The 24,016-nt window shown below is 33.8% G+C and overlaps 1 protein-coding gene and 1 pseudogene across 1 annotated transcript in view; both read right to left on the bottom strand.

Annotated features, from left to right (window-relative positions):
* Nucleotides 1-769: 769 nt before the first annotated feature.
* LOC134246747 (prestin-like) overlaps nt 770-24,016 on the bottom strand; it is a 106,772-nt gene continuing 83,525 nt past the window's right edge. The window contains exon 19 of the mRNA XM_062729114.1: nt 770-1,268. The gene's annotated coding sequence lies outside the window, so the exon portion shown is untranslated. The remainder of the gene's footprint in view (nt 1,269-24,016) is intronic.
* On the bottom strand, nt 1,270-22,240 carry LOC134246748 (prestin-like; annotated as a pseudogene).

Below are 24,016 nucleotides of genomic sequence, written 5' to 3'. Positions count from 1 at the left end.
TCTTAACTTATGCTTTCTCTATGAAATATTCTTGAATTTTATAGCAGTGTGTGATGTAAAAACTTACAAATCAGAGATAATTTTTATGTCACTGCACCCAGTCCATTACTCTTTAAAGCATCACATTTGTTGAAAGACAAAAAAAGGAAAATAAAACAAAGTGTAAAAAGCAACGTTTACAGGTAATTGAGAGAAAATATTCATATAGTAATAGAGCCCCAATTTTTTTTTAATCCTTCGTTTTTGTCTAAATATATATATTTCTCACAGGTTATTACATTTTCATACCAATTCCCTTTGAGTTTAACAACAAAGTGATAAAACACTGCCAATATTTTCAAAGTAAAGAAAGTATAATGCAGTGGTGAGCAATAATTAATAACACAGACTTATGGATATGTAGTACATACATTGTACATGTAGTACTATTTCAGGTAGAACAATACAATGCTGGAGCTCATCCACTGTGTGCAATTAGGAAATCATAAAACTTTATATACAATGATCACAGACACATGCATATTTCAAACATCAAACTTTAAATAATATTGCATATATAGAAGGAAAAAATCTATAAAAATAGAACACTGATTTTCACAGAAAAAGTGCATTATCGTCAACTGAAAATATTTAATAGTTACATCAACTTGTACAAGTTCTAACAAAATGGAAACATGTTTATTACACATTCATAACATTTGCAAATTCACCTTTCCTCTTATGTCTCACTCTAACATGGAAAATACTAAATTATGACAAGATTCAGATAATAACCTGTGATGCGCTATACGGAACTTTACCCAGTGAGAAGTATCAGTTCACAAATCTGAGTGAAATGACTTCATTCTCAGTTCACCGCACATACTTGTAGTCTAACTGCTATACAAAAGGAAATGAAAAGTGCTAACATTAAAGAAATTGAACTGAAAAAAAAATGAAACCATTTCTAAAACCCAACATCAAATCATTAATGAAAAACCGATTTTGACACACAGTTGGATATCACAATAGCACACATTACACATGTTGAACATAAAATGGCGAGATCCCAGCATCATATAAATTTTTAGCTTTACATCCTGAATCGCTGAATATACTAACGTTAACGGTTTGAAACACTCCTATAATCATCCTAGACCAGCTGATTCAGTTTGTGCATGTGACGTACACACAAAGGATGGAATGCTGTTAGTTTGATAATGCCTGAGATTGAAAAGGGTTGATCTCTTGACAAGAGTTTGTGTCCGTTGCATAGAAACATTGTAAACCTCACGATTTATCATCTGTCCTCCCACTTCCACTGCTAGCGGACTGTATAACCACATCTACAGAGTCTGGAGCTCCATCTTGGGTGAATCGGAGTCAACATCCTGATAAATCATTTTATATCAATTAAAAATATAATTACAGAAAAGGTGTACTCATTTAGCTCTGTTAAACACTGGGATATTCAATCCTACATAAAGAGTCAAAAAAACTTTCTAACTATTGTCCTGACCCATCCACATTGCATGACAACCTTATATATTTCAACTACATGTATTTAATTAGCAATCTTGTCAAAAACAAACATCAAATAAAACTATTTTAAACTTACTCCATTAGCTTTCTGGTGCAGAGCATGTAGAACAGCATCATGTACCGTTACCAACAAGTTGTGTCTGTCTAAGCAACTAAAGAAACCAGTCTTCTCAAGCATTTCTCGAATTCCAGCTGACAAAATATAAGTAAATTCATGTAAAAATTATGTCTTAAAGACATTTACACTAAGTAGGTTAATCTTCCTCTTAAAAATAACACTAAAAACAATTGTGTAATGTAAACAAAGAATGGTAAAGTTTGAAAAAAATTTGAAATTTTTTAGCTAAACAAAATTTACCTTTGCAAAAAGCCAAGTGAATTTTAATGTCGATGTCACGAAAGTCATTGACAACCTGGAAGAATTAATAAAAAATTATTATGCATTTTAGAGGAAAATTGTTTCATTAACATTATGTTTTTTTTTTCTTGTTCAAAAATATCAGGAAGAAAGAAATACTCACGCTAACTCTCGATTCCCATCTACACTTTGCAACCATTTATTTCAATGTAAATGGCAAATTGGCCATAAATTCTTTGTTCAATACAAAGAACAGTTGAAAAATTTATGAATTGTCATAATACCAAAATTTATGAATTGTCATAACACCAGGGCTAAAGTAGTAAATTATCCATAATTCCAGCTCTTGAAAAAAGGGGTAGACGATATTTTCCATAGCAATCGGACTTGAAAGCATCACAATAATTTGAAATAGTCTTGGGTATGAATAAATGTTCATAATATCTTTTTTTAATGTTTTAGGCAGATAAATAAAACATAAATATATTAATAAAATATAAGGTTTCAGTTGTAAATCGCTTTAAAATTGGTGGAAAATAAGCATTTTGTCGTTTTTTGTCAATAACCATAAGTTCCCCCACCCCCCGTGTCACACAAAAAGTTTTGGTACGAATTTGTGAAATAACAGTCCATATTGTCTGTAAAAAGGAATTTTTGTGTCACGGAGGGAAAGATGTTTCAAAAATATTTTTCGTTTTCCGTTGAATTCTATAGCGAAAAACACAAGTTTTACTAAAATTTTAGGGCTATCTCTCCTTGTTTTCCCAGATAAGTAATGTTTTATGAAAATCCATATAATTATCTATAAAAAATATCAAAAATTAAATCGAATATGTTAACTTTTGAAAATTGACTTGGAGGTAGGTGGGAGAACAATACTATCGTTCGCAGTCCTTGTTGCATTGTTGTAGGAAAATATCACGAAAAAAATTGTTGCATTAACATTATGTTTCTTCTTTTTGTTGTAGAAAACATCAAGGAGAAAATTGTTGCATTAACATTATGTTTTTTTCTGTAATAAATTCATAATAAGCAAGAGGCCCAAGGGCCTTGAATCGCTCTTCTGATAAATTGTACAATCTATCACTTCTTTTAGAGCCTCCAACTCTAAGTATCATATACCGTTTACGGTAGCTTAGTCGGTAGAGCGCTCGCTCCGTGATCGGGAGGTCGTGAGTTCGCATCTCGGCCGCGACTGACCTAAGTCGATAAAAAAAATGGGTAGCAACTGTTCCTTCGCCATGCGCTCGGCACATTGAAGTGAAAGTTGTGGGTCCTTCGGATGAGACCTTAAAAACCGAGGCCCCGTGTCAGCGGCAGGCGTTGGCACGATAAAGATCCCTCACTGCTCAATGGCCCTGAGTGCCGAGTTAAGGTCAAAATTTGAAGCCCTTCACCGGCATACGGTGACGTCTCCATATGAGTGAAAAATTCTCGAGAGGGACGTTAAACAATATACAATCAATCAATCAATCTAAGTATCATATGACCCAAAATTCATCAACTGACAAATTTGATAATATTTAGCCACTTAAGACTGAAGATATTATGATATAATTATAAAATACCATAAGTAGGTCACGGTGACCTACTTTTTGATTGAACTTTTTGAACTTTTCTGAGGACTCAAGATGCATCAATTGACAAAGACTGATGATTCTACGTAAATAAGTACCTGAGATATTCAAAAGTGGGTCACCGTGACCTACTTTTTGGTCGATATTCTCCGAAAACCCAAGATGCATCAACTGACAAAGTGTGACGATTCTAAGCCAATAACTACCAGAGATAATTAAATATAGCCATCAAATTTCAAAAGTAGAATGGTGACCTACTTTTTGGTTGACGTTCTCTGAAAACCCAAGATGCCTAAACTGACAAAGTTTGATGATTCTAAGCCAATAAGTACCTGAGATATTCAAAAGTAGGTCACCGTCACCTACTTTTTCGTCGACATTCTCCGAAAACCTAAGATGCCTCAACTGACGGAGTTTGATGCTTCCAAGCCAATAAGTACCAGAGATAATTAAATATAGGCATAAAATGTCAAAATTAGGTCAACGTGACCTACTTTTTGGTCGATACATCAACTGACAAAGTTTGATGATCATAGGCTTTAAAGTGTCCAAAATATGCCCACAAAATCAAACAAGAGGCCCACGGGCCTTATAGGTCACCTGAGCATCATACAACAACTTTCAAATGATTGAATTTGGTTCATGTTTTAAGCTAGATGCTATTGCATTCACGATTTTGAAAGAGGCACCAATGCTAATCATAACTATACACTTAGCAATTGTTTGGTTTGTTTACTTAATACCCATAAACAGGGTAGGGGAACAAAAATGTATGTCAACTAATCAGTAATATTCAGCGATAATCAGGAGTGCTCCTACCACACATGAACCCCTGACCCTAGGTCTACACATTGCACAATTTTTGAAAAGGCACACTCGCTTATCAAAAATGTTTGATTAATACCAAGGAGTATATTTCAAACAATTCATTTTCAGTATATAAGTAGAGCCCTCCCCCCAAAATTTGGTATCCCAGACCCAGGGGCCTTGAAATTCACAATTCTGGAAGAAGAGCCCATCATAAATATGTAAATAGTTCATCTGCTTATTACCCAGAAGTAGAGAAAAAGATTTTCATAGATGTAATGCATTTTCACTATATAATCAATAGAGCCACGCCCTAACACCATAACCCCCTGACCCTGGGGCAATAAAATTCACAATTTATGTAAAGACACTCTTGCTCATCATAACTATGTCCTTAATTAGTTTATTTAATACTCAGAAGCAGAGGAGAAGATTTTCAAAGATTTTAATGCATTTTCACTATATAATCAATAGAGCCCCGCCCTAACACCATAACCCCTGACCCTGGGGCCATAAAATTCACAATTTTGGTAGAGGCACTCTTGCTCATCATAACTATGTACTTAGTTAGTTTATTTAATAGCTAGGAGCAGAGAAGAAGATTTTCAAAGATTTAATGCATTTTCACTATGTTATTAATAGAGCCCCGCCCTAACACCAGAACCCCTGACCCTGGGGCCAAAAAATTCACAATTTATGTATAGACACTCTTCCTCATCATAATTATGTACTTAATTAGTTTATTAAATACTCAGGAACAGAGAAGAAGATTTTCAAAGAAATAATGCATTTTCACTATATAATCAATAGAGCACCGCCCTAACACCATAAATCTGACCCTGGGGCAATAAAATTCACAATTTATGTAGAGACACTCCTGCTCATCATAATTATGTACTAAATTAGTTTATTTAATACTCAGGAACAGAGAAGAAGATTTTCAAAGAAATAATGCATTTTCACTATATAATCAATAGAGCCACGCCCTAACACCATAACCCCTGACCCTGGGCCATAAAATTCACAATTTTGGTAGAGGCACTCTTCCTCATCATAACTATGAACTTAATTAGTTTATTTAATACCCAGGACCAGAGAAGAAGATTTTCAAAGAAATAATGCATTTTCACTATATAATCAATAGAGCCCCGCCCTAACACCAGAACCCCTGACCCAGGGGCCATGAATTTCACAATTTTGGTAGAGGACTCAATGCTGATTACAATCATACCAACAGTTTGACTGCTTGATGTCCGGGAGTAAAGAAGAAGATATTTAAAGATTGCACTAATTTTAGTGGTTTTTGCCCCACCCCCTAGGCCCCAGGGGGGCAGGGACCACGAAATTCACAATTTTTGTTCCCTTTTACCCATAGATGCTTTATGCCAAAATTGGTTGAAATTGGTTCAGCAGTTTCAGAGAAGAAGCTGAAAATGTTTAAATGTTAACGCATGACGCACGACGAACGACGAACGACGACGGACGAAAACAGATAGCAATAGGTCACCTGAGTTTACTCAGGTGACCTAAAAAGTAGGTCACCGTGACCTACTTTTGAGTTAACATGATGTGAAGTCCTAAGATGCATCAACTTGCAAGATTTGATAATACTAGTCATTATAGTAAGCAAAATATCAACGTTTTAAATAAGTGTAAATTTTGGTCAATTTTGAAGTGACCTTGAGACCACGCCCTTTGCTCCAAGGTAATTCCCCTTGCAATTTTTAATCTTCAACATATCCTGACCCTTTTTTGTACGTTTGGTGAAAATCTGCCTGGTGGTTCTAGATTAGAAGATTTTTTAGCAACCAGTCCTTTTGGTTTTATTTTCCTGATTTTCTACCCTTGTTTAAGAGTCCAAACCCTAGTTTTAGTATAAATGGTAGCCCTTGGGCCAAGGATACCCTGTGACAAATTTGACAATGATTGGCCATGGGGTTCTTGAGTTATGGTCCATCTTCTAAAAAGTTTACGTGCACCGCACACCGCACAAATGGCCATAGCATTAGCTCTTTGAGTCTTTGGCTCAGAAGAGCTAAAACATATTCCTACAAACTTTATGATAAAATCATGCAGAAGCATATTTTTAAAAAAAAGAAATTTAAAAAAGTTGGTCACTTCAAACACTTACTGAGGTTAGGGCTTTCACACCCATGGCATCAATAAAACTCCATGTAGAACAGTCAAAGATGATGGTGTCAAAGTCGACCTTTGGTTCTACAATGGAGGACTGGAATTCTGAAATCTGAGTCTCTTTCCCATTCACAGCCAGCTCAACCTCGTCAGTGGAATTCTGAATATATACACAAGATATATTTCTAGCTTTCTCAATACCTTCACACAATAAATGGCAAAATTTGTTGGTTTTTCCAATGCTTAATATCATCTAATTCTTGCTCAGAAGATAATAACATACGGATTTGCTTAACTCTATACAGGAAAGATAACGCTGTCATGTTCATGTTAACTTGGATTCCTTGAGTTTCAAAATCATTCTTTTTCCTGAGATTTTTTTTGATTACCATCTGCATCTATTAGATTACTTTATTAACCATTAACAAATTAAGTTATGATTAACTGTCAAACTGATGAAAATATTTACGTGTAAAATTAAGAATGAGTGGACAAAAGTATTACGGATATAAGGCACAGTATATGTATAGTGACAATATTTTGTAATTTTATTTGAATTCTGTTAATTTTTCATGTTTACATTAACTCAGTTTAGTTATTTACCTTGAATGTTATTTTGTCAAACTTGTCTTTCTCTTTCTGTATGCGATGCCTAGCTGTTTCCATGTCCAGTTTCACATGCCGTGGGTTACATGTGAACTTAAAAAGACTGTTTTTAAAACGTTCCACACTCACAAAAAATAAGGCATTTTCAAACCTGAAAATCTTTACACGAGGAATTTCTTGTGCCTGAAAATTATTTTTTGAAAATGGAATTTAATGTTATAATAGAAAGTCTTTTTAGTCATAAAATATTCAATGGAAGCATTATAATATTAAATAGAACTTCGATCAACGCATGTAGGTGAAAGACTAAATAAAAATTATTTTAAAAAATAGAAATATAATTTTTTTTGTATAAAGAATTGAAAAGAAGTCTTCACAATATCTTCATCAAAGAATAAGAAGGTAGGATTAAAATTCTTGTTTACCTCTTTGTAAACAGAAATATCTCTGTAGATATCAGTCCCTGGTATCTGCCCCAGAATACACACATAAGGTCTGAAAATTTACAGATGTACAATGAAAGAGAAAGAGTACAATTAGTTTTCAGATCTATTTAATCAAGTCCCCAAATTTAAAACTTTTAGATAAATATATAAAGGCCATTGATAAATATCCTATTAATTAAAAGAAAATTTGAAATTCAAATAATTAAATTTTTAAATCTAATAATTAAATAAAGTAGAAATTCAAAATAAATATGTAAATGGCCGTGGGCTTATTCGTATAATACTACATACCTCTGTTCTCTGTACACAACAGTAAATATAGCTACAATAACTCCAAACAATAGTCCGAGATCCACATCTAATATCACAGTGGCCAGGAAAGACAGGATCCAGATCAGCTGTAATTAGATAGATATTACCGTAAATCTGGAAATTTTTACGTCGAATTTATTTTGCGAATTCGGGTCAAAATGGTGTTGATTAATTTTTACGTTTCAAAATTTTGTGAACGGCCACTGCTTTGTTTACATTTTCTTATTGGTAATTTAGTTTTAAGAAAAATATTTTTGTAAATTTTCAATGAACTCGCCAATTTGCTAACAATTTATCTACAGAAAAAATTTCCAGATTTACGGTATACTGTAAACAGGGATAAAACAAGACAAGATCCAGATCTGTTGTAATTAGATAGAGATTATACTGTAAACAGGGATAAAACAAGACAAGAAGCAGATCTGTTGTAATTAGATAGAGATTATACTGTAAACAGGGATAAAACAAGACAAGAACCAGATCTGTTGTAATTAGATAGAGATTATACTGTAAACAGGGATAAAACAAGACAAGATCCAGATCTGTTGTAATTAGATAGAGATTATATACTACAAAGAGGGAGAAAACAAGACAGGATCCAGATCTGTTGTAATTAGATAGAGATTATACTGTAAACCGGGATATAACAAGACAAGATCCAGATCTGCTGTAATTAGATAGAGATTATACTGTAAACAGGGATAAAACAAGACAGATCCAGATCTGTTGTAATTAGATAGAGATTATACTGTAAACAGGGATAAAACAAGACAGATCCAGATCTGTTGTAATTAGATAGAGATTATACTGTAAACAGGGATAAAACAAGACAAGAACCAGATCTGTTGTAATTAGATAGAGATTATACTGTAAACAGGGATAAAACAAGACAAGATCCAGATCTGTTGTAATTAGATAGAGATTATACTGTAAACAGGGATAAAACAAGACAAGAACCAGATCTGTTGTAATTAGATAGAGATTATACTGTAAACAGGGATAAAACAAGACAAGAACCAGATCTGTTGTAATTAGATAGAGATTATACTGTAAACAGGGATAAAACAAGACAAGAACCAGATCTGTTGTAATTAGATAGAGATTATATACTACAAAGAGGGAGAAAACAAGACAGGATCCAGATCTGTTGTAATTAGATAGAGATTATACTGTAAACAGGGATAAAACAAGACAAGAACCAGATCTGTTGTAATTAGATAGAGATTATACTGTAAACAGGGATAAAACAAGACAGATCCAGATCTGTTGTAATTAGATAGAGATTATACTGTAAACAGGGATAAAACAAGACAAGATCCAGATCTGTTGTAATTAGATAGAGATTATACTGTAAACAGGGATAAAACAAGACAAGATCCAGATCTGTTGTAATTAGATAGAGATTATATACTACAAAGAGGGATAAAACAAGACAAGAACCAAATCTGTTGTAATTAGATAGAGATTATACTGTAAACAGGGATAAAACAAGACAAGAACCAGATCTGTTGTAATTAGATAGAGATTATACTGTAAACAGGGATAAAACAAGACAAGAACCAGATCTGTTGTAATTAGATAGAGATTATACTGTAAACAGGGATAAAACAAGACAGATCCAGATCTGTTGTAATTACATAGAGATTATACTGTAAACAGGGATAAAACAAGACAAGATCCAGATCTGTTGTAATTAGATAGAGATTATACTGTAAACAGGGATAAAACAAGACAAGATCCAGATCTGTTGTAATTAGATAGAGATTATATACTACAAAGAGGGATAAAACAAGACAAGAACCAAATCTGTTGTAATTAGATAGAGATTATACTGTAAACAGGGATAAAACAAGACAAGAACCAGATCTGTTGTAATTAGATAGAGATTATACTGTAAACAGGGATAAAACAAGACAAGAACCAGATCTGTTGTAATTAGATAGAGATTATATACTACAAAGAGGGAGAAAACAAGACAGGATCCAGATCTGTTGTAATTAGATAGAGATTATACTGTAAACAGGGATAAAACAAGACAAGAACCAGATCTGTTGTAATTAGATAGAGATTATACTGTAAACAGGGATAAAACAAGACAGATCTAGATCTGTTGTAATTAGATAGAGATTATACTGTAAACAGGGATAAAACAAGACAAGATCCAGATCTGTTGTAATTAGATAGAGATTATACTGTAAACAGGGATAAAACAAGACAAGATCCAGATCTGTTGTAATTAGATAGAGATTATATACTACAAAGAGGGATAGCACAAGACAAGAACCAGATCTGTTGTAATTAGATAGAGATTATACTGTAAACAGGGATAAAACAAGACAAGATCTGTTGTAATTAGATAGAGATTATATACTACAAAGAGGGAAAAAACAAGACAGGGTCCAGATCAGCTGTAATTACATGTAAGGTATTCAATGTATAATGAAGAGATTTTGAAGAATTTTAAGTAATTTTAAACTAGTTAAAACGCATTAGTAGATATCGATAAAAGTAAAATGAACCAAATTCACAAGTCATTTTGCACGTTCAAAGTTTTTTAAGAGTTATCTGCCCTCGAGGAAAAAAAGAAAATTTTGATTCCTCAAAATTTCTCCGGTAAGTAATTTTATTTCATAATTTAATAAAGAGGGAGTTTATGTATATTTTCACCAAAAGATTTGTATACAAAATATTTTACAATATCTGATAAAAACATGCGCTTCCCATAGACTTCAGTGTAAAATTAATTGGACGATAATCAAAATTTTGTAAATTCCTTTAATGGAGCATTTTTTTAAATAACATTTTCAAAATGATACCATGATTAAAATCTTCAAAATGATACATGATTAACATCTTCAAAATGATACCATGATTAAGAATATCGGATCATTCGTTTATTAGGTACAAAATATAAAAAAAATATAATATACATTATACTGTTAACGGAGACATCATTAAAACAGGACCAAACTAGCTATAATATTTTCTTGTAATCAATTCAAGTGAAAATAGCAAACAGTTAAAAAAATCGAATGTTGAGGAAAAATGATTTAGAACAACATACAGCTGTAACTGGCGTCCTGATTACTCATACATATTTGGTATATCTGAATATGAATTTTCCACAAGAGATGAAACATCCGTATTAATTAAACTCCACTTTACAAAGCACTTATAACATACAAAGTCAATTTTGGACGATTTCCACAATTTGGGAAGCTCCAGGAACTGAAGAAACATCCCCTTCAAAGCTGTTATCACGATTGCAGCCAGAACACACTGAAAAGTCAAAGGTGTGCTCTGTGTATTGAAAAAAAAATATTTAAACTTTCTTATATGTATTTATATTTGTAAATTCTTCGAACATACAAAGTTTATGAATAAAAAAAGAAGTCCGTGGAAAAGACAGAAAGAAATATGCATATCCATATATTTTTTTATGCACACGTATTTCAAAGCATCAAGTTTAAAACTTGATGTTAAATTATTACCTTGGGTAAGGTTTTAAAGTATGGACCTAATACAAGAAGCACTAGGAGAACCAGAACACTAGATACCAGTCCTGTCAGCTGTGAAAAGTGAAAACAGCTAGAGCATTATAAACGCTTCTACCAAGGATATTTTACTGCATACCGGGATCATTCCATCGATGGCATAAATGTAATAATGATAATAATCTTTATTCAGGTATAGGCAATTATGCAATGTACATGAGCATTGAGGTGTGAGTATTGAACCGACATAAAAATTATAGATATACACAATTCAAGAGATAAGTTATAAAACAAATTGACGAATAAATCTTATTTTTATTTATTATATACTTAGTAATAAATACAGGTTTTTTTGCACATGCGATATGGCTGACGACACAATAGCCGTATCAGCCCTGCAGGGCTGATATGGATTCGCGGGGCTGATACAGGTTATCAGCTCTGCAGGGCTGTTACGGATCAATATCACACCCCTAGTAAATTAAACCTAAAAAAAAAAAACAGTACTTGTGATCATACACATATTTTGTGGGTTACATAATTCTCTTAATTTTAACTTTTTGAATGTAATGATAATCTAACTTATAAATAATAGTTAATTTTAAAATAACGAATTGAGGACATTTGAAATAGAAGTACATGCAGAAACAAACCGAAACTGTATGAGACAATAGACTGTGTACATTTTAAGAAGTCCGTGCATGATTATTTACTATTTTTCTTCTCAACTTAACGTGTTCTGTATTTTATTACTAAGTATGTAATAAATATAATAAAACATACCCTTTTCCACATCACATCCTGTATCAGCCCTCGACCAATATCAGCCCTCGGGCCTTCGGCCCTCTGGCTGATATTGGTGTCTCAGGCTGATACAGGATGTGATATGGAAAAAGGTATGTATTATTCTCTCTATAATTCAAATAAATATATTTCATTAAATATGCCTAGAAAAGGATAGCCCATGAAAGCCAGTATGGCTTATTTCCAATGGTGTCCTTAAATGTAGCTCATTACAGATAAATTTCCTACAATGTAGCCTCTTATCTAATACCCCATTCATACGACGAAAATTTGCTTATGTGTGCAAATTTACATATGAGTAAATATACACACGTAAGTAAAAGCTAATTTGCGATGCGTTCAAACGAGATTTATGTACTGTAAGTAAATCCTTATATTTTCATAAATAAGGAGATCCACAGATTCAGAATTGAGGATTTGAGTAGAAAAAATGTTGTTTTTTACTATTTGAATATAAAATTAACTTTTGAATGTTCCTGAAAGAAAGAAGGGGGAAATCCGATCTATTTATTTTTTGGTACGGAGAAAAGGCAAATTTAATAACTTTTAGGAAAAATTTACACATGAAAAAAGGAAAATTAATTAAATTCATTGTTTAAAATTTGAAAATGCCTTGGTCTCGGTCCTAAAGTCTATAGAAGAGCCGTTGGGTATAAAGAAAAAGATGGCTGTTGCCATCTACTGAATGGCGTCTTCAGCAGAATAAAGTACGACTGGAAATCTTGTTGGTGTTTGGAAATCTACATTACATCAAGTTTGCGAGGTCATTATGAGGTATCTGCTTGAATATTATATGTATTTTCCAGGAGAATGAAATGGGAAATAAATTTTTTAAAAATCAAACGAAACAAATAATATGAATAGGAAAGAAACACGAATCCCCTAGAAATTCATGGTGGGACCGGTTGCCAAGGATCGAGAATGCTTAAAAATGCTTATTTTCAACAGGGTTGTTGAAATTCCTGTAGCATCAATTTATATGTCAGTAGCTTGTCTTGGTTTAAAAAAAAAGAAAGGTAAAAGAAAGTCAATCTGTAATGGCCCGGGGCCCGGGTGATTGATGTAATGCCTATTCCTATCACAGCCCCGGAGCATTCCCATGAAGACTACTTTAATTGTAAGGGGACTACTTATTAATCCTGCAGGGCACATGTTTGCGGGACCACACTATATCTTTTTAATTTAGAGGCATAAACATAGGTTTGCAAGAAAGGGTGCAAGATGCGCACGTTTTTGCTAATTCAAATTTATCTCAGAGGACACTGCAGGTATAGTGTGGATTCTTGTTTTCAGAGTTGAAAAGCCATTTGTGGAAAGAACTATGCTTGAATAACCCCGCGTATCCTTTAAAGCAGTACCCTTATCAAAACTCAAACTACTTTCAGCTGTCGTTGAAGTACAGCAAAGATGACCATGAAAAATTCAGTTTTTTTATGCTTTGCTTTCTAGCCGCCGTGCTAACAGACTGATATTATATACACAACAATGCATAAACAACCGAAACAACACTTAAAATGGAGATTTATGGAATAAACAAAACAAAATACATACATAAGTAAATTTTCTGCGTGTTCATACGACAAAATTTACACACATGAACTATTAATTTGCGACAACATATATGCAAAAGTTAATTTACACCTAGTCCTGACCAGGTGTAAATTTACTCAACTGTGCAGAATTTACATGTGAGCAAATCAGTTCATACGACAAAAATTGCACATGTGAGCAAATTTACATACGAGTAAAATATACTGAGGTATGCAAATCATGTCGTATGAATGGGGTATAAGTATCTATAAAGTACATGTACCAAGAATAATAGTAGTCTTCTTTAATAGAAGAATATTATTTAAATTACTTGCTTTTTAGCTCTATGGCTTGGAGTCATTTTTAGAACTACTACAGATACAAAATGTAAGTCCTGTATATTATGATGGTTGACCTCTGACCTTGTGTGACTGACCTGAGTGACCCCTCCAACGTGTTCCTGAACAAGGCTTCTTGAAAAGGAGGCAGCAGTTGCAAAGCAAGAGAAGAAAGAACTTCCAACATTAGTTATGGCATAGGCAATCAACTCCTGTCATAAAAAGAGGTTTGTGAAATAAATTTCAATTTGATCTCATATCGAGATTTCTCAACATAACTAAAAATCATATCTTGACAATTGATGTAATTTAGTTTTTTCTGTGTCTTTGTAATAAAATTAATTTAATAAAACGTCTTATTGTCAGAGTTTTGCAGAGAACTTGACCATGTTGACGTATATGAAGGTTCTGCCACAAACCAGTTTATATCTGATTAGAAATATTTGGAATGGATATGCTTAATATTTCTGTTTGAAGAGACATTATCTTAGACAGTACCTAATTAATTATGCACAATATTTCGCTTTTTGCAAATACCTGGTTGGACTCAATTTCATATCCATGCTTCCTGGCCAGGATTTTGCCCATAGACACAGAAATAGCAAACACAACAACAGCTAAAGCAAAGGCATCAGAAATCACATCAGGTATCAGGGAAAAATCTGGCACTGTCGGTACAGGAAGTCTAGAGATTTAAAGTCAGAAAGCTTTTTATCTAGTAATTATCAACGGGAGTTATAAAACACAAATAAATACCGGTCATAAGAACTATCAATCTAATTTCTCATAGCTCACCAAAGTAAGAAAATTTCAAACTGTATAAACAGCAGTTTTTTTGTTTCCCAACAATGAATAAAGTGGAATGAATGACTCAATAACGCCTGATGACCTACCCTGTGGGAATATCTCCAACTATTTTGACTCCGTAATTATTGTTAATATCTACAAAGTAGGATATCACAGTTCCTAGTACTACCTGAAAATTGAAAAAAAATTATAACAATTTTTTATAGTCCTCGTAGGCTTTAGTTAAAGTCTGTATGACAGTTCAAAGAAAACACAAGCTATTATGATATTTTGATTGATATTTATATATTATATTGTATATTATTGTACAAGATGAGAAGCATAAATATTAATCGATTCATTTTAGTTTTTGATGCTGTAATGTTTACCGTTCTTGTAAGCTAAAATGTTTCTATTTTCAGTTAATAAATAAACAACAATGTTAAAAAATTCTCTGGAAAATGAACTTAGTTGGTCACGTGATCAAATCCTGTGAAGCCCGTGTGATTCGGTCGCGGCGCTATGACCCCCAAATAAGTTCATAAAGATTTGAACATATTCTCTCTTCAATAGGTTGATTATATTTGCAATTATGTAAATATTGAAATATGACCTGACTGATTTTGAAATATCTTTTTAAGAAATTTGAAAATTGATGACACAAAAAAATCGACCTATTATTCAATCAACATACTAATTTTTAAGGTCTTCCGTCTTCACGGAAGACCTTATAGTGATTCTACTGTTTCTTATTATTATTATTATTATTATTATTTTTCTGACACGATTTCTCGACAACTACTGGATAGAATTACATGAAATTTTCAGGAAAGATGTGTTGTAAGATACTCTTCAAAGTTCCAAGACAGTTTTTGGAAATTCCTCTCTGGTGCCAAGTTTTGGACCATTTTCCTGATTTTAAAACGACATTTTGTCCACGATTAAACTCAAAAACGGTAAAAGATATCAATTTGAAACTTTCAGAGTTTATAGATGATGATCGATGCTTTCCAGGACGCGACTTTTCGTTGGTCGTCAATACTTCCTGTCGCTACCGGAAGCCAATTCAAAAAGTCTAATTTTTCAACTTTCGTTGTTTTTCAATATTTTTCATTTATTTTTGGAATATTAAAAGAGACACTTCTATTGATGCTTAATATATAAGTTGTTTTAATATGGTTAATCTGAACTCTAGATATTAATATTTGAAAATCTGAAGCGGGTCCAAGATGGCGGCTGTCTCTGTCAACTCCGCCATTTTGCGAGTAGGGGCTTATGGAGGCAGCTGAGCGTTTGATTAAACCATTCTGACATAAGGATACCTGAAATGCAAAAAACTACTTGGACTCTCACGTAGTAGTACGTTGCAATTCAGTGTCAATCTTAAAAACTTAATTTCCGTTTCACTGCTTTAGTGTTACTGGGCTAGATACGATATGTAATGTGTACAATGTGTTAGATATACTTTCCTAACGCCGAAATAAAATAAAGGTGATAAGAATGTTTTATTAATTAATTTCATTGAAGCTATTGCACCTCTTTAATAGATCAGTACAAAGGAAAGGTGCGAATATTTACGCGTGGCGTTTGACACGAAATTATGAATAGTGGCCCGCCTTTTATGATTCTTAGACAGGTGTACTGTTGCAAAAGTATACACAAGTATATTTAAAGCAGTATTCCCAATAGCTAAATGGTTCTCGCGTTGGGGAGAAAAGAGAAAAAAAGGCGCATTCACGTTAATGACCTAGATTCAATCCTCCTTGTGATCAAAATTTTGAATCACTTTTCAGCTCGATTTTACAAATTTTTTTTTCCTGAATCGGACGGAAGACCTCTCGTTGCTCGCAACGAGATCGTATCTAGTATTCTTACTATTTTCGTATTGACCAACTTCTGGAAATGACCTTTGTCCGGTCCATTTCTCCCGAACAGCTTAAGATATGAAAGTTTACTGTGTCGGATATCATAGATCATGACTTGAAGATGTGTTGAACAACATTTTGTCCGTCGTCAATTCTTCCGGTCGTCGCGAAAAAGGGGATTAAAAGTCGATTTTTTTAAATTTCTTTGTCTTTCTTTCTATCTTTTTCTGTGATATTCATGGCATAAGTAAAGGCCCCTATTTGCTGATTTAACGTATAACCAGTTTCTTGATTTGATAAAGAAGAAATTAAATATCTTTGAATGTCTTAGAACTTTCGCAAGCGTAGGTTCAACGTTTTCTTAAACACTAAAAAATATTCATGTCATTTTCTCATAAATAGGCTGCGCGGATAATACACACGGTGCCAATGTGCAGGCAAGGTCTTCCCCGTGATGGGGAATTGACCTGTAGAAAACCTTCTCTGGTTCTGCAGAGTCGGGTTTTTAGCAAATAAAATGTATGAAACATATATCATGTGTGTGCATCTTATACCCCGCCCCCATTTTTTTTTTATTTTGAAAACTGTAAGAAACCTAGCCCCCACCTTTCTCACTTATTGAAATGGATGCTAATTCCGCTTTAATGTTTTACATTCTACATAAAATGACCATGACATTTATATAACAAGGCACTCTTCTTAAAGTTAAGAAAATGATAAGGCTTAATTCTATCTACAAAATAATGGTAATTTACAAGTCTATATTCAAGACAGCCCCCCCCCCTCCCTCGGAAGCGCGCAGCCAGGTAGAATTCGCAGATATAACATATACAACTTACAAGTAACGTTTTAAAAGTTTCATTCATAAAAAAATTTAGTTCCCCTTATGTCATCTGATAATTTGCTATCATTCATTCTTCCTATGTTTTGTCTGTAGAATTTATAATTATTTCATTAAAAAAAATTATCTTGAGAAAATGAAGATTGTCAGCTGCATTTATATTAGCATCTCGCATTTTCTTGTATATCTTTCACTTGCATATGAATAATGTCATTAAATAAAATAAAAGAAATCAAACTCTATTTCCATCTTTTTTAATTCATTCATAAATCTTTGGATCCGCTCGCAGCTGCGCGGTGGCCTCATCGCTACTGTAAACAATTCATTCATCACGCCGAAAATGTTCATGATTCCGCTAAACTAAGAAAGTTTACACAGGGTTTATCATCTCATATCAAACATCAGACCTGTCCAATGCAGGAATGCTCGAGTTAAAGAGGAAAATTCAGGAATTATTTTGTGTCCGCCATATTCTAGAACCTAGGCGACAATTTGTAATTAAGGTCTTCCGTTTCCAACGGAAGACCTTATTGTTTTCGTTCGGTTTCTTTTTCCCTATTATTATTATTTTTTTCTTACCGATTTTTGTGCACGCGAGTTCTCGAAAACGGCTCGGTCGATTTTAATGAAACTTTCAGATCTAATAGATATTTTTTTGATCTGAACCTTATTGGAAATTTTTTATATTGATGACGTCACTTCCGGTCTTGAGGTATGGACGATTTTCTGATTTTCAGAGGGTCGGCTTGTCCAAGAAACTCCTCCAAAACGACTTAAGATATTGACTTAAGATTTTCAGTGAAAGTAAACAAAGGTATAGTGAATTGTAATTGGGTCTCCAAATCTTTCTAGCGCAAAAGGCACCGGAGTTCGGTAGCTAGGGCCGAAAAAATGTCTCAGAAATATCTCACAAAAATTGACACATTTTGTCTCATATCTTCACACTTGTTCATAATTTGTTAAAACATATTGAAGACAAAATGTGCAACATCGCAAGACCTTTCATTTGATGTCACAAAAATAGGGCTTACCCTTCAAATTAGGGGCTAAGAGGGGCCAAAAGTCTTTTATCTATAACCCTCTAATGATCAATATTTTGTTATACATTACTGAGCAAAAGTATTCATCTTAACAATTTGATGCTTACTATATAAGTTGTTTGAAAATTGGCTTATCTGAATTCTAGATATTAATATTTGAAAATCTGAAGCGGGCCCCAGATGGCGGCTGTCTTTGTCAATTCCGCCATTTCGCAATTGGGGTTTATGGAGGCAGCTGAGCGTTTGATTAAACCATTCTGACATACGAATGCATGAAATGTAAAAAAAAAAACTACTTGGACTTTTACCTAGTAGTTCGTTGCAATTCAGTGTCAATCTTAACACTTGATTTCCGTTTCACTACTTTAGTGTAACTGGGCTAGATACGATATATGTAATGTGTACAAAGACATTTTAAACGTCGAAATAAAATAAAGGCGATAAGAACGTTTTATTTATTTTATTTCATTGAAGCTATCACACCTATTTAATAGATAAGTTCAAAGAAAATGCGCGAATATTTACTCGTGGCGTTTGGCGCAAATTATTAATAGTGACCCGCCTTTTATGATTCTTAGACAGGTGTACTGTTGCAAAAGTATACACACAAGTATATTTAGAGCAGTACTCCCAAAAGCTTAATGGTTTGCGCGTTGGGGATAAAACAAAAAAAAGACGACATGGGTTCAATCCTCTTTGCGACCAAAATATTGAATCACTTTTCAGCTCGATTTTACGTGGGTTTCTTTTCCTAAAACGGACGGAAGACCTCTCGTTGCTCGCAACGAGATCGTTTCTAGTTTGTAATATGATTATTGCTTTGTAATTGGTGTGTAATTTTTTCTATTCAGCATTTTTTCAAATCTGTCTACACACTTACAGCTATGAGTTCTGTAAGGTCGGGCCTAAGTCTCTTTGTGTCCATATAATTATCGTGTAGCTTTGAATTTTATAAGGACTGGCATTTTCAGTCTGTGTCTATTCTGTCTATAAACTTAAAGCAATGAGTTCTATTAGGACATGCATTTTTAGTCTATGTCTATTCTGTCTAGATATGTACAGCTATAAGATCTACACAAACTCGCATTTTGAGTCCGTGTCTATTCTGTCTATATAGGTACAGCAATGAGGTCTATAAGGACGGGTCATTTAAGTCTGTGTCTATTCTGTCTTTATAATTACAGCTATGAGTTCTATAAGGATTGGCTGTTTGAGTCTGGGTTTTACTCTCAGTACGTATAGCTAAGAGTTCTATGAATATTGCCATTTTGAAGTCTGATTTTTATTCCGTCAATATACTTACAACTATGAGTTCTATAGGGACTGGCATTTTGAGTCTTGGTTTTATTTTTGGGTTGTTGTTGATATACTCTTTCACAACATAGATCATTGCCATACATAGCACAGAGGCTATTAGGGTTACCGCATTGGTGTTTGCTAGATTTCTGAAGAAATCAATGTATGTCTGAAACGATAACAGGAAACCAAAAGAGAGTAAACTTTATACAACATTATAAAATGAATATACGTCCTCATCAAATTTCATATACATGTAATATCGTTTTTGCAACGCTGCTGAATACCAAAAGTTCCAACAGAATTCAGGTGTTAAAGTGAACGGAACCGAGATCTAAAAGGTTGACGACCTCATTGTAAATACTTTCTCCGACGGGCCCATCACTATGTGCATCTAAACCCATGTACATCTTTATTCTTACATAAATAAGATTGAAGGCCCCGCTGTAGCGGTCAGTCGTAATTCCAAACACGTGTTTGATTTGACTGGTAAACACGTGACAAGCAGCCCCGGTGGTGAATCCACTAATCAGGGGGTCAGAGAGGTAGGTCGTCACAAAACCAAGACGGGTCACACCCATCAGAAGCTACAAAAGGTATGAAGACATTTAACAGCTAATTAATAGTTAACATATTTGATTCAAAAAGTATGATGATGTTATTTATAAAGTAAATTCTCATTATCACGGACACGGATAATCCAGACATTTTTTTCAGGACAAAACTTGTTGAAATACAATGCTCATTTATATAACGTTTATATGTCAAAGGTGGACATGATAATTACCTGTATAAGACCAACAACAAAAGTAACGGCCATCGCTATCTCCAGTTTGACGGACTCTGTGTTGTCACTACATGATAGTGTGTACAGGGGAAGACTTTGATTGGTCAGATTCGTGGTTGCCATGGCACTGGATCCATTGAAACAAGTCGTAATAATATGTACATTTGGAGACTTCAAACCTTTCTCAATGGCTGAACCCATCATCAAGCCTGCTACAGCATGGACCCCTTATACAAACATTAAAGTATGAGTAAAGACTATTGCTTTTTAGAAAAACAAAAACTAGATAATCAATATTTGAATTGACTTACAAAGAAAATATAAAACAAATAAATGGATAAAATAATGGACATTAATGATGCAAATAAAAAATGTCCCCAAAAATCATGATGTTGTAAACTGTTTATGACGTTCAATATTCTATCTTTCTGCAACTCTGCTGATTAATCGTCACAATTTTTGGACATACAAATTCTATGCTTGTGAATCTTTGAATGAAAAATAAAAACTCATGCAATGAAACTTACTTATCTAGACAATGTTAAGAACTTTTATATTTTCCAAAACTGAAACTGTATAATTGAATAAAGAAATGAACAATTTCCCCAAAACATGAAAGTTTCACAGAATTTATTGTAGACCTATTATTCTCTGTCAGACATCCATGTCTTACCTATTGAAATGTGCCTGGACGTTCCAAAGAAGAAGTAAATAATCACAGGAAAAAATGAAGTGTACAAGCCATATATAGGGTCTAGAGTGGTAAGCAATGCAGAAGCCATACCTACAAGATGCATGTTTGTATAGTACAATGAAGCTTCAATTCTCATTAATTAGTCGAATTTTGTACGTTTCTATATACAAATAAATAGATTCTTTAGATCAATTTTTTCACACCTCAATTCCCGGGAGAAACTAGTAGTGGTATTCATTAGCAAGAGCTATCATTTTTGTTATATATAATAATTACTTATGAAATGTATGGAGAAAACGAATATTAAATATGTCCATTAAACTATACAAAATAGGAGCAGATCAAACACGGACCTCCGAAACATCAGAGATAGGATCAGGTGCCATGAAGGAGTGAGCATACCCTGCCGACCGGTCACACCCGTCGTTGCTCCTTGTCTTGATCGGGAAATAACGTTAAAATCCGTAAAAATATCTAGGTTAAGTGGCATCTTCGTTAAAAATGGACTCTCTGTTTATGATACTGCTTTAGTGAATTGACTATTTGACACTGTGAATTATGTATCAACATGTACTTGTGAAACCTCATGATCCCCATCCCCTTTAAGTGCTTATAATTTTGTCACATATGTGCCTCACTAGTTCTAAAGAAACAACATACAAAACTACGTAATATTTCAAGCAATTAAATTAACTTAGAGAACAAAGTTTTACTGTGCTATATTTAGATCTCTCTTACCCTGGGGGATGTGCATGATCCCCACGGTGAGTCCAGACACGACATCCCCCGTCAGATCCGTACGAATGTTATAGTCCTTCATGATTCCAATAAACGGAAAAATCCTACACAGAAAACTCAGGAAGCAGTCTTTGGACCATTGACACTTTTTACGGGACTTAAGGAGACTCTCCTTAATGAAACCAAGTCTCTGGACCGCCACCTCAGTGTGTTCATTGGGATCCAGAAAGGTCCTCCGCAAATCCTTGTCATCAGAACTCATGTTCCTCCCACGGTTACAGCAAAATCAGTTCTAAAAAAGATATTCTGAAAAACAGGTTGTACCTAAACATAAATAAACTTGCGCGCAATTCGCCTGCTATGATGAACTGTTCATTGATAGTACTCGAGCTTTCGTCATCTGTTTATTTTTTTTAAAGCTGCAAAAGAAATCAAAGTTGGAATTTTCTTTTCGCAACGATATGGCTTGTGCTTGTTTAATTTTTCATCCATTTGTTTATTCAGTCAGACTATTTTTTATTTAAGTCACATCACGTGTGACCAGATATATTGCGTCGCTTCATAACTCAGGTAAACCATGCAGATAAGACAATTTAACCTAGGGTTATTTAAGGATGATCAAGATCTATTTTTTGTTTTGTGCTGTATTTTGGATGGGTGATGAATTCAATTGACCTCCTAAGTCGTCATTGGCGGGAGCAGTCAGTCTGTTTTTGTGGTTGTTATGAATTTTGATTCATCTCCATGTTTAATACAAAAGATTTAAAATTCATAAGCCCCTTCAGGCAAAAGTCAACAAGAGAAATATTCTCAAGTATTGGGGATGTTATGATCATCAGAAAAAGGGGGAAAAGTACTCAAGTAACCACTGAATTTTTTTTTAACCATTTCTGATTCTTCGGGTGACGGATATGTTTCAACAGTGTTCACTAGGGAGAGTCGTTACGAATGTGATTCAAAAGATATCTGGACAATCTAATCGAAAAGTGTCAACCCGAGGAAGGTACATTTTAACAAAATGAGAAAGTGCAACTTTGGTAAATGATAGAATATGTTTTTTTCTGAAAAAAATAATTATCTAAATATGTTTTGAATATTGGGGTCCAACCTCATTGATACACGAAGTCCCTTTTGATTCATTATGTGAAAACACAGATCTTCATCACATTCGCACCAAACTTACTCTGTTCCATAGAACATTTAAATAGTCTACTTAAAAAGTTTAAAGAAAGTCCATTTTTTGATATCTCGACACCAAAATATATGCCCTAAATTAAGGGACCCTCGATTTTTTAACTGGCGTCATAATTTTATAAATATAATAGATTCTGTTGAAGTTCAGGCGATGTGCTAATCAAGAAAAGGAAGACATTGCCAGGTTGTCTTGATGGATTAAACGTATCATATATATGTTAAAATATCGCGATTGAAGGACAAAATGAAAACAAATTATCCTTCTCTGTTCAGTTATTTGGGATTGAAAAAAGAAATTAATAAATGATACTGTCAGTATGAAGGATATGGAGATAACGAACAGTATTCAATATCAAAGTCCACAAAACAATACCAAATAGGAGCAGAGCAAACAGGGACCTCCAAAACATCAGAGGTGGGATCAGGTGCCATTGAGGAGTGAGCATCCCCTCCTGACCGGTAACACCCGCCGTGTGCTCCTTGTCATGATCGGGAAATAACGGAAAAATCCGTCGTCACTTTAGTGTATAAATGTTGGACTAACAATTAGTATGAAAAACGTCAGTCAGCATTTGACTCAATGATAAATTGTATTTGCTGACAATGTCATTGTATCAACCATAGAACTTACGAAATGATTACTTTAAACGAGACTGCTTATATTCTTGTTTCATCAACTTGCTTCTCAATAATTTACATCGTTTAAGAAATTGTTCATACGTAGAGCATGCTCTTGCGTATCGAATCAATTGAGATATATACACACTCCGTATGCAGGTGATGAAGGTATATTGCTGCATAAATAAGGGAAGTTGACGATAGAAAAGTTAAAGTCATCACGTTTATCAT

This window comes from Saccostrea cucullata, unplaced genomic scaffold (genome assembly GCF_032062105.1).
Source record: "Saccostrea cucullata isolate Sc308-1 unplaced genomic scaffold, CSIRO_AGI_Scuc_v1 ctg159, whole genome shotgun sequence".
Classification (NCBI taxonomy): domain Eukaryota; kingdom Metazoa; phylum Mollusca; class Bivalvia; order Ostreida; family Ostreidae; genus Saccostrea; species Saccostrea cuccullata.
The sequence above is the reverse complement of the archived record's forward strand: the minus strand, read 5'-3'. Positions and strand labels throughout refer to the sequence as shown.